We start from the raw sequence: 9,647 nt of genomic DNA on the forward strand, positions 1-9,647 counted from the left end.
TCGCATACAACAATTTATATAACATCATGTCTTGACCATATCACATCACAACAAGCCCTGCAAAAAAAAGTTGGACATCCTCTACTTTGTTGTTGCAAGTTTTACGTGGCTTCTATGGGCTTCTAGCAAGAACCATTCTTACCTACGCATCAAAACCACAATGATTTTTCGTCAAGTGTGTTGTTTAACCTTCAACAAGAACCGGCCGTAGTCAAACTTGATTCAACTAAAGTTGGAGAAATAGACACCCGCCAGCCACCTATGTGCAAAAGCACGTCGCTTGAACCAGTCTCATGAACACGGTCATGTAATGTCGGTTCGGGCCGCTTCATCCAACAATACCGACGAATCAAAGTAAGACGTTGGCGGTAAGCAGTATGACTATTATCGCCCACAACTCTTTGTGTTCTACTCGTGCCTAAAACATCTACGCATAGACCTGGCTCGGACGCCACTGTTGGGGAACGCGGTAATTTCAAAAAAATTCCTACGTTCACGCAAGATCTATCTAGGAGATGCATAGCAACAAGAGGGAAGAGTATGTCCATGTACCCTCGTAGACCGAAAGCGGAAGAGTTTCAATAACGCGGTTGATGTAGTGGAACTTCTTCGTGATCCAACCGATCCAAGTACTGAACGTAAGGCACCTCCGTGTTCAGCACACGTTCAGCTCAATGACGTCCCTCGTGCTCTTGATCCAGTTGAGGACGAGGGTGAGTTCTGTCAGCACGATGATGTGGCGACGGTGATGATGATGTTACTGGCGCAGGGCTTCACCTAAGCTCTACGATGGTATGATCAAGGTGTGTAACTGTGGAGGGGGGCACGGCACACGGTTAAGAGAAACTTGTGTGTTCTAGGGTGCCCCCCTACCCCCGTATATAAAGGAGCAAGGGGGAGGCCGGCCGACCCTAGGGGCACGCCCAAGGAGAGGGAGTCCTGCTAGGACTACTAGTCCTAGTAGAATTCCATCACAAGGAAGAGAGGGGGAAGGAAGGAGAGGGAGAGGGAGTTGGAAAGGGGGCGCCACCCCCCCCCCTTCCCTTGTCCAATTTGGACTGCTAAGGGGGGGCACGCGGCCTGCCATGGATGCCCTCCTCTCTCTCCACTAAGGCCCATGGTTGCCTATTAGTTCCCCCAACGGGTTCCGGTAACCCCTCCGGCACTCCGATTTACCCGAAACCACCCGGAACACTTCTGGTGTCCGAATAACATGGTCCAATATATCAATCTTTATGTCTCGACCATTTCGAGACTCCTCGTAACATCCGTGATCACATCTGGGACTCCGAATCATCAAAACACATAACTCATAATTCATATCGTCATCGAACGTTAAGCGTGCGGACCCTACGGGTTCGAGAACTATGTAGACGTGACCGAGACACATCTCCGATCAATAACCAATAGCGGAACCTGGATGCTCATATTGGCTCTTAGATATTTTATGAAGATCTTTATTGTTCAAACCGCATAACAACATACGTTGTTCCCTTTGTCATCGGTATGTTACTTGCCCGAGATTCGATCGTCGGTATCATCATACCTAGTTCAATCTTGTTACCGGCAAGTATCTTTACTCGTTCTGTAATACTTCATCCTGCAACTAACTCATTAGTCACATTGCTTGCAAGGCTTGTAGTCATGAGCATTACCGAGAGGGCCCAAAGATACCTCTCCGAAACACGGGGTGACAAATCCTAATCTCGATCTATGCCAACCCAACAAACACCTTCGGAGACACCTGTAGAGAATCTTTATAATCACCAGTTTACGTTGTGACGTCTGATAGCACACAAGGTGTTCCTCTGGTATTCAGGAGTTGCATAATCTCATAGTCTAAGGAACATGTATAAGTCATGAAGAAAGCAGTAGCAATGAAACTGTAACGATCATAATGCTAAGCTAACGGATGGGTCAAGTCCATCACAGCATTCTCCTAATGATGTGGTACCGTTCATCAAATGACAACACATGTCTATGGTTAGGAAACATAACCATCTTTGATTAACAGGCTAGTCAAGTAGAGGCATGGACACTATGTTTTGTCTATGTATTCACACATGTACTAAGTTTCCGGTTAATACAATTCTAGCCTGAATAATAAACATTTATCATGAAATAAGGAAATAAATAATAACTTTATTATTGCCTCTAGGGCATATTTCCTTCACAAAGGAGACAGAAGCCCTTACTGGATCGCTGGTCGGCTGGATCATAGGCTCAGAAGACGAGCAAGGCATCTTGGACCCTCGCACCCTCTTGCTCAGATTTCGACTTTTCTTCCCAGTATTCTTTGGAGGGTCGTCCTCGTCATCATCATCAGGGAGCTGAATGATATTATGTGGTGCTGCAAAACACTTGACGGTGAAATTTCAGTCGGCCACAACATAGTCACTCAACAACAGAACACAGGTTAGTCATGAAGCCTTACCCGGTCGGGAGGTGGCCGCATCTGTTGTTTCTGCATCGCCACGATCTTCGTCAATATCTATGTGGGTCACAGACCCAAAAGCAGCACTGAGAATGCCAGATTTCACTCGGTCAGACAAGCCAATGAGGCTACAGAAGAACACAGAAAAATGAATGAAAGAAGTGCTTACGTTGATGTCACGGGCACAACCACCTTGATCCTTGGCAGGGTCTTCTGAGACTTGGGCGGAGCAACTTTGGCCTGCTTGGGAGCCTTTTCAATCGGCTCAGGAGTTGACATGTGAGTGCACTTGGGAGTTTTGGCATTCGAGCGGCAGCCTTGCCCTATCCCCCTAAAGGATCTTACTGCTGTTTGGATCAACGCTCGGAACGGGGCGGTGAGTCGACTTCCTCGCCGCTGCTGCTCGAGTCCTTGCTCTCATCTTCACTATCTTCGACATCTTCATCGTCACTGTCTTCACTGTCGCTGTTAATTCCCTCCTGAAACTCTTCTCCGTTGAGCATCGAGTGCAGCTTAGGGAAATCTACAAGATGCAAGTCGTGTATATGAGTCGGATTCAAGAACAAACACTCGATGAAGATAAAAGAAAGAAAACTCAGATAAGCGAGTCTGACCTCTCCGGGGTCACGGGTGGAGTCGAATGGCAGAATTCTCATGGCCCCCCTTGGGTTGTCTTTGTTACCAGTAACACTCCGAAGCCACTCGGCCACCGTCTCCTCGTCGACCTCCTCCGGATGGGTACGAGCGGTGTCTTCAGAGCCCGAGTACATCCACATGGGATGGTCACGAGCTTCCAGAGGCTGGATCCGTCGACTGAGATATACTTCCAGCAGGTCCATCCCCGTCACTCCTCCTTTCACCAACTCGACAACAGCCATGACCAGCATCTGTACTTCCTCCTTCTCCTCCGGAGCTACCACTAGCGAGCGAGGAGACTAGAGTCTTTCTAGAGTGAAAGGAGGGAGGCCAGTCGACTGACCAGGAGTCGGAACATCCTTGCAGTAGAACTAGGTCGACTGCCACCCCCTAACAGATTCGGGAAAAGTCACAGGGGGAAACATCTCCTACCCCTCGTTTGGATCCCTAGCCCCGCACACATTTGGATCACGTGTGTCTTCTGATCGACTGGGTTAGCTTTCTTCGTTTGAGATCGACAGGTGAATATATGCTTGAAAAGACCCCAGTGCGGGTGGCAGCCCAAGAAATTTTCGCACTTGGATACAAAAGCAGCGAGATACAAGATAGTGTTTGGACGAAAATGATGGATCTGAGCCCCGAAGAAGTTCAAAAACCCGCGAAAGAACAGGTGCGGAGGCAAAGAAAAACCGCGCTCGACGTGGGTGGTGAGGAGAACGCACTCACCATCGCGCGGCTGTGGCTCGAACTCCTCCCCAAGAAATCTCCACGTCCCGGGTTTAATCAAGCCGTCATGAGCAAGGATCTCCAAGTGCTGTTACAAGACTGTTGAGCGAGTCCAATCGCCCTGGATCCAGGCAGTCGGCAGTGCCGAACGCGACGATGAACCCCTCGCCGTCTTCTTCCCCTTCGTCATCGCCGACGCCTTCTTCGCACACTCCAGAGCCATGATCTTCTCCTTCACCATTGCGTGCAGCTCGAGAGGGCTGATGAGAGGTGTGGGGAGCAAGGAGAACGGAGGCGGAGAAGACGAGAGGATAGAGATCGATTGAAAGCACTATGTCGTGCATCAGCTTCAATGCCTTATATGGGGCTGGCTTCGAGTGGCTGATCAGTGGCCCCTAGCGATCAAATCATATCCCATCACAGGCACAGGAGAGATATGTGGCGAAAAAGGCGACACGGCGATCGAGGTGCCCGGTCCGATTCGTTCCGCTTATCGCGCCACACCTCATCCAGCGCGCTTCCCTGAAATTTTGAATCCCGTAACGAAAACACAGAGCAGTCAATCGTGTCTAATATTACAAGTCCTAATCCACTCAGAGGGTTACTACATTTATTCACTCAGCCACTTCAAGCTATCAGAATCGATTGAGCCAACTGAAGCAAGATTGAAAGTTCCCATGCATTTTCCAGACTTCAATGAGATGTCTCAAGAGCATTTAGCTGAGTTGGAGTCAACTTCAACCTTTTCTCCACTCGGACCACAGTCCATTCGGGGGCTAATTATGAGGACACGTACCTAGGGTAGGGTCCTGGGCCAGACCTAGACACCCCACCCAAGGACACAGGCCTACAGTCAAAGGCACTCAAGGACCAACAGAGAGTACTGACTGGAATCATCCTGAAGTGCAATCCACTCGACAGAAGGTTCCACTCGGATACCCCAATTCGACTCGACCACAACATAGTCACTCGACCACATGAAGAACCACTCGGAGTATAGGAGATCTAAAGTCATCCCAGGATAGCAACGGTCAGACGTTCACTGTAGTCTTAATGGTCATTTATGGTAGGCGTTACCAGTAACGCCCCCTCTTAATTCACATTGAACCCTGTGTAACGGAGGTGAGAGAAGGTCCTGGCGCACTCTATATAAGCCACCCTCCTCCTCTGGCACAAGGGTTCACACCCCCCGTAACATTCACGCATATCCAGTTGACACAGCGTCAGGGCACCGAGACGTAGGGCTTTTACTTTCTCCGAGAAGGGCCTGAACTCGTAAACTTGCATGTACAACCTCACCATATCTAGGACCTTGCCTCCTCATACGTACCCCCTATTCTTACAGTCAGACTTACTCGCACGATAGTCCCTGGGGGAGCACAACTCACCAGGGCGCCCCCCTCCTGGCGCGCCCATGTGGGTTGTGCCCACCTGATGGCCCCGTTGACCCTATCTTCGATGCTATAAAATCCTGGGCGCCCTGGTGGGTTGTGCCCACCTGGTGGCCCCGTTGTCCCTATCTCCGACGCTATAAAATCATATTTTTGGAGAAAAAATTAGGGAGAAAGAATTATTGCATTTCACGAGACGGAGCCACCGCCACCTCCCGTTCTTCATCGTGGGGACAGATCTAGAGTCCGTTTGGGGCTCCGAAGAGGGGGATCTTTGATCTTCATCATCACCAAACCTTCTCCATCGCCAATTCCATGATGCTCCCTACCGGGAGTGAGTAATTCCTTCATAGGCTCGCTGGCTGATGAGGGAGTTGGATGAGATTCATCATGTAATCAAGTTAGTTTTGTTAGGGCTTGATCCCTAGTATCCATTATGTTCTGAGATTGATGTTGCTATGACTTTGCCATGCTAAATGCTTGTCACTTTGGGCCCGGGTGCCATGATTTCAGATCTAAACTGTTTATGCTATCACTGTTATATCTATGTTCTAGATCCGATCTTGCAAGTTATATGCACCTGCTATGTGTTATGATCCGCAAACCCCGGAGTGACAGTATTCGGGATACTTTCCGGTGATGACCGTAGTTTGAGTTCATGTATTTACTATGTGTTAATGCTTTGTTGCCGTTCTCTATTAAAAGGAGGCTTTAATATCCCTTAGTTTCCTTATGGACCCCGCTGCCACGGAAGGGTAGGACAAAAGATGTCATGCAAGTTCTTTCCATAAGCACGTATGACTATTTACAGAATACCTGCCCACATTACATTTCTAAACTGGAGCTAGTTTTGTATCGCCCTAGGTTATGACTGTTATGTGATGAATATCATCCAACGAGTTCATCGATCCAATGCCTATGAGCTTTTCACATATTGTTCTTGCTAAGTTACTATTGCTATTGCTACTATCACACTTGACACAAAATTATTGCTATCGTTGTTACCATTACTATTACTGTTACCACTGCTATCAAAACTATCATATTATTGTGCTACTAATCATATTGCTGCAGATAATTAATCTCCATGTGTGGTTGAATAAACAACTCAACTGCTAATACTTGCAAATATTCTTTTGCTTCCTTGTGTCAAATCTATAAATTTGGGTTGAATACTCTACCCTCAAAAACTGTTGCAATCCCCAACACTTGTGGGTTATTAGTGACACTGAGCAGCTACGCTATCCGTGCGAGCCAGGGAGCGCGGTCGGCCTCCGGAGGCGGGTACTGCAAAAGCTTGTGTGTGGCGAGAAGCATGGCTACTGGAATGTGGAAGTTTCTGGTGCATGAGCAGCTAATGGCTCCGCCATGGCATGAGTCTACCGGTCCCGATTGGAGGAGCTCTGATACGTCTCCAACGTATCTATAATTTTTGATTGTTCCATGTTGTTATATTATCATTCTTGGATGTTTTACAATCATTTTATAATCATTTTATATCATTTTTTGGTATTAACCAATTGACATAGTGCCAAGTGCCAGTTGCTGTTTTCTGCTTGTTTTTTACATCGCAGGAAATCAATACCAAACGGAGTCCAAACGCAGCGAAACTTTTTGTGGATTTTTTCTGGACCAGGAGACACATGTTGGGCTAAAGAATTATTAGAGGGGTGCTCTGAGTGGAGCACAACCCACCAGGGCACGTCTGGGGGCCTAGGCGCGTCCAGGTAGGTTGTGCCCACCTCGGTGGTCTCCCGCACCACCTCTTTGCTCTATAAATACCCCAATATTCCAGAAACCCTACAGGAGTTGACAAAAATCAATTCCAACCGCCGCAAGTTCCAGAAACGCCAGATCCAATCCAGACACCATCACAGAGGGATTCATCATCCTCATTGGTGCCTCTCCGATGATGCGTGAGTAGTTCATTGTAGACCTACGGGTCCGCAGTTATTAGCTAGATGGCTTCCTCTCTCTCTCTCTCTCTCTCTCTCTCTCTCTCTCTCTCTCTCTCTCTCTTGATTCTCAATACAATGGTCTCTTGGAGATCCATATGATGTAAGTCTTTTTGCGGTGTGTTTACTGGGATCCGATGAACTTTGAGTTTATGATCAGATCTATGTTTTTATCCATGAAAGTTATTTGAGTCTTCTTTTATCTCTTATATGCATGATTGCTTATAGCCTCGTATTTCTTCTCTGATATTTGGGTTTTGTTTGGCCAACTTGATCTATTTATGTTGCAGTGCTTTGTGATGGGTTCAATCTTACGGTGCTTGATCCCAGTGACAGAAGGGGAACCGACATGTATGTATTGTTTCTATTAAGGATAACAATATGGGGTCTATCTACATAAATAGATCATGTCTACATCATGTCATCGTTCTTATTGCATTACTCCGTTTCTCCATGAACTTAATACACTAGATGCATGCTGGATAGCGGTCGATGTGTGGAGTAATAGTAGTAGATGCAGGCAGGAGTCGGTCTACTAATCTTGAACGTGATGCATATATAATGATCATTGCCTGGATATCGTCATGAGTATTTGAAGTTTTATCAATTGCCCAATATTAATTTGTTTTCCCACTATTTGCTATTTTTCTCGAGAGAAGCCACTAGTGAAACCTACGGCCCCGGGGTCTCTTCTTTAATATATTTGCCTTCACAATCTATTTTTATTTGCTTTTATTTTCAGATATATTAAACCAAAAATACAAAAATACTTTGTTGCACTTTATTTTATTTGTGATCTATTTATCCAATCTATCACAACTTTCTCCCATCCACTCGCCAATTTCTGGCGCCGTTACCCGAAAGGGATTTACAACCCCTTTAACACGTCGGGTTGCGAGTATTTGTTACTTGTGTGCAGGAGCTGTTTACGTTGTGTTGCGTGGTTCTCCTACTGGTTCGATAACCTTGGTCTCATCACTGAGGGGAATACCTACCGTCGCTATGCTGCATCATCCCTTCCTCTTTGGGGAAATACCAACGTAGTTCTAGCAGGCATCAAAAGGATTTCTGCTGCCGTTGCCGGGAAGACATCATCAACATCAACTAGGTTCCTAATCACAAATATCATCTCATTGCAATTTACATTATCTTCCATTTGCCTCTCATCTTCATCTCCCCCACTTCACAAAAAATTTCCATCTTATTCACCCTCTTTTTTGTTTGCCTTTTTTCTGGCCAGATCTCATGTTTGCTTGTGTTGCCATGTGCCTTCTATTTGCTTGCATCTTTGCTTGCTAAAAATCTATTGATATGGATCCTCATCCACTTGCTAATCTATTAAAAAGATCCAATTATGATGAACCAATTGCTAGGGGATTGAGTTTACTAGATTATCTTTATGAAGTTTTACTTGAGATTTATAAATCTGAAAATTGTGATGAAGTGTTAAACGAAGAAATTTATCAAGTGATTCATGATAGCTCCTTGAATGAAAAGCATGATTGCAATGATGTTATTATAAATTCTATTAATGTCAGTTGTGCTAATAATATGCAAAACCCCAAGCTTGGGGATGCTAATATTGCTATGTCCACTACTTGTTGCAGTGATCATGATTGGGGTGATGATGTTTCTTATGATCTTGAAAATTTATTTAAACCTCATGAAGAATATGCTTGCGATAATATTAAAAGTGGGTTTGGAAGAGTGTTAAATTTAGCTAAAAATAATTTTACATATTTGGAGAGTGTTTGATCTTATGAAATTTTTGATAAAAGTGGGCTTGGAGAGGCCATGACTTTATTTGATGATAATCCCACTACTTTGAAAGAGTGTCAACTTTGCATACATGTGGATCATGAACAGAAAATGTTATGTGATAGCTATATTGTTGAATTTGAATATGATTCTACATATAATTATTATGAGAGAGGAAAATATGATTGTAGAAATTTTCATGTTACTAAATTACGTCTCGTTATGTTGAGATCGTCAATGTTTTATTCCTCTTCTTTCCATATGTTAGATGTTTCTTGTCTTGATAATTTGTTTGCATATAAAATTCCTATGCATAGGAAGTATGTTAGACTTAAATGTGTTTCTCATATATTTTATGATGCTCTCTTTGTGTTTCAATTCTTATCTTCTGTGTGAGCATCGTTGAAATCTTATGCCTAGCTAGGGGCGTAAAATGATAGCGCCGGTTGGGAGGCAACCCAACTTGTATCTTTTTGCTTTTTGGTTTTCTTGCTTTTTTCAATAAGATACCCAATTATGCCTCTGATTAGATGTGTTTTTGTGGTTTAAATTAGTGTTTGTGCCAAGCAAAGCCTTTGGGATGATTTGAGTGAGAGTTGATTTGATCTTGCTGAAAAATAGAAACTTTTGCGCTCAGAAAGAAAATCCCATTTTTAACACAAGAGTGCTTTTGAGTTGATTATTTTTGCAGAAGATTAATATAAAAATTGCCCACATGGTCCTAATTTCAGAATTGTTGGAGTTACA

This window comes from Triticum aestivum, chromosome 6B (assembly GCF_018294505.1).
Source record: "Triticum aestivum cultivar Chinese Spring chromosome 6B, IWGSC CS RefSeq v2.1, whole genome shotgun sequence".
Classification (NCBI taxonomy): domain Eukaryota; kingdom Viridiplantae; phylum Streptophyta; class Magnoliopsida; order Poales; family Poaceae; genus Triticum; species Triticum aestivum.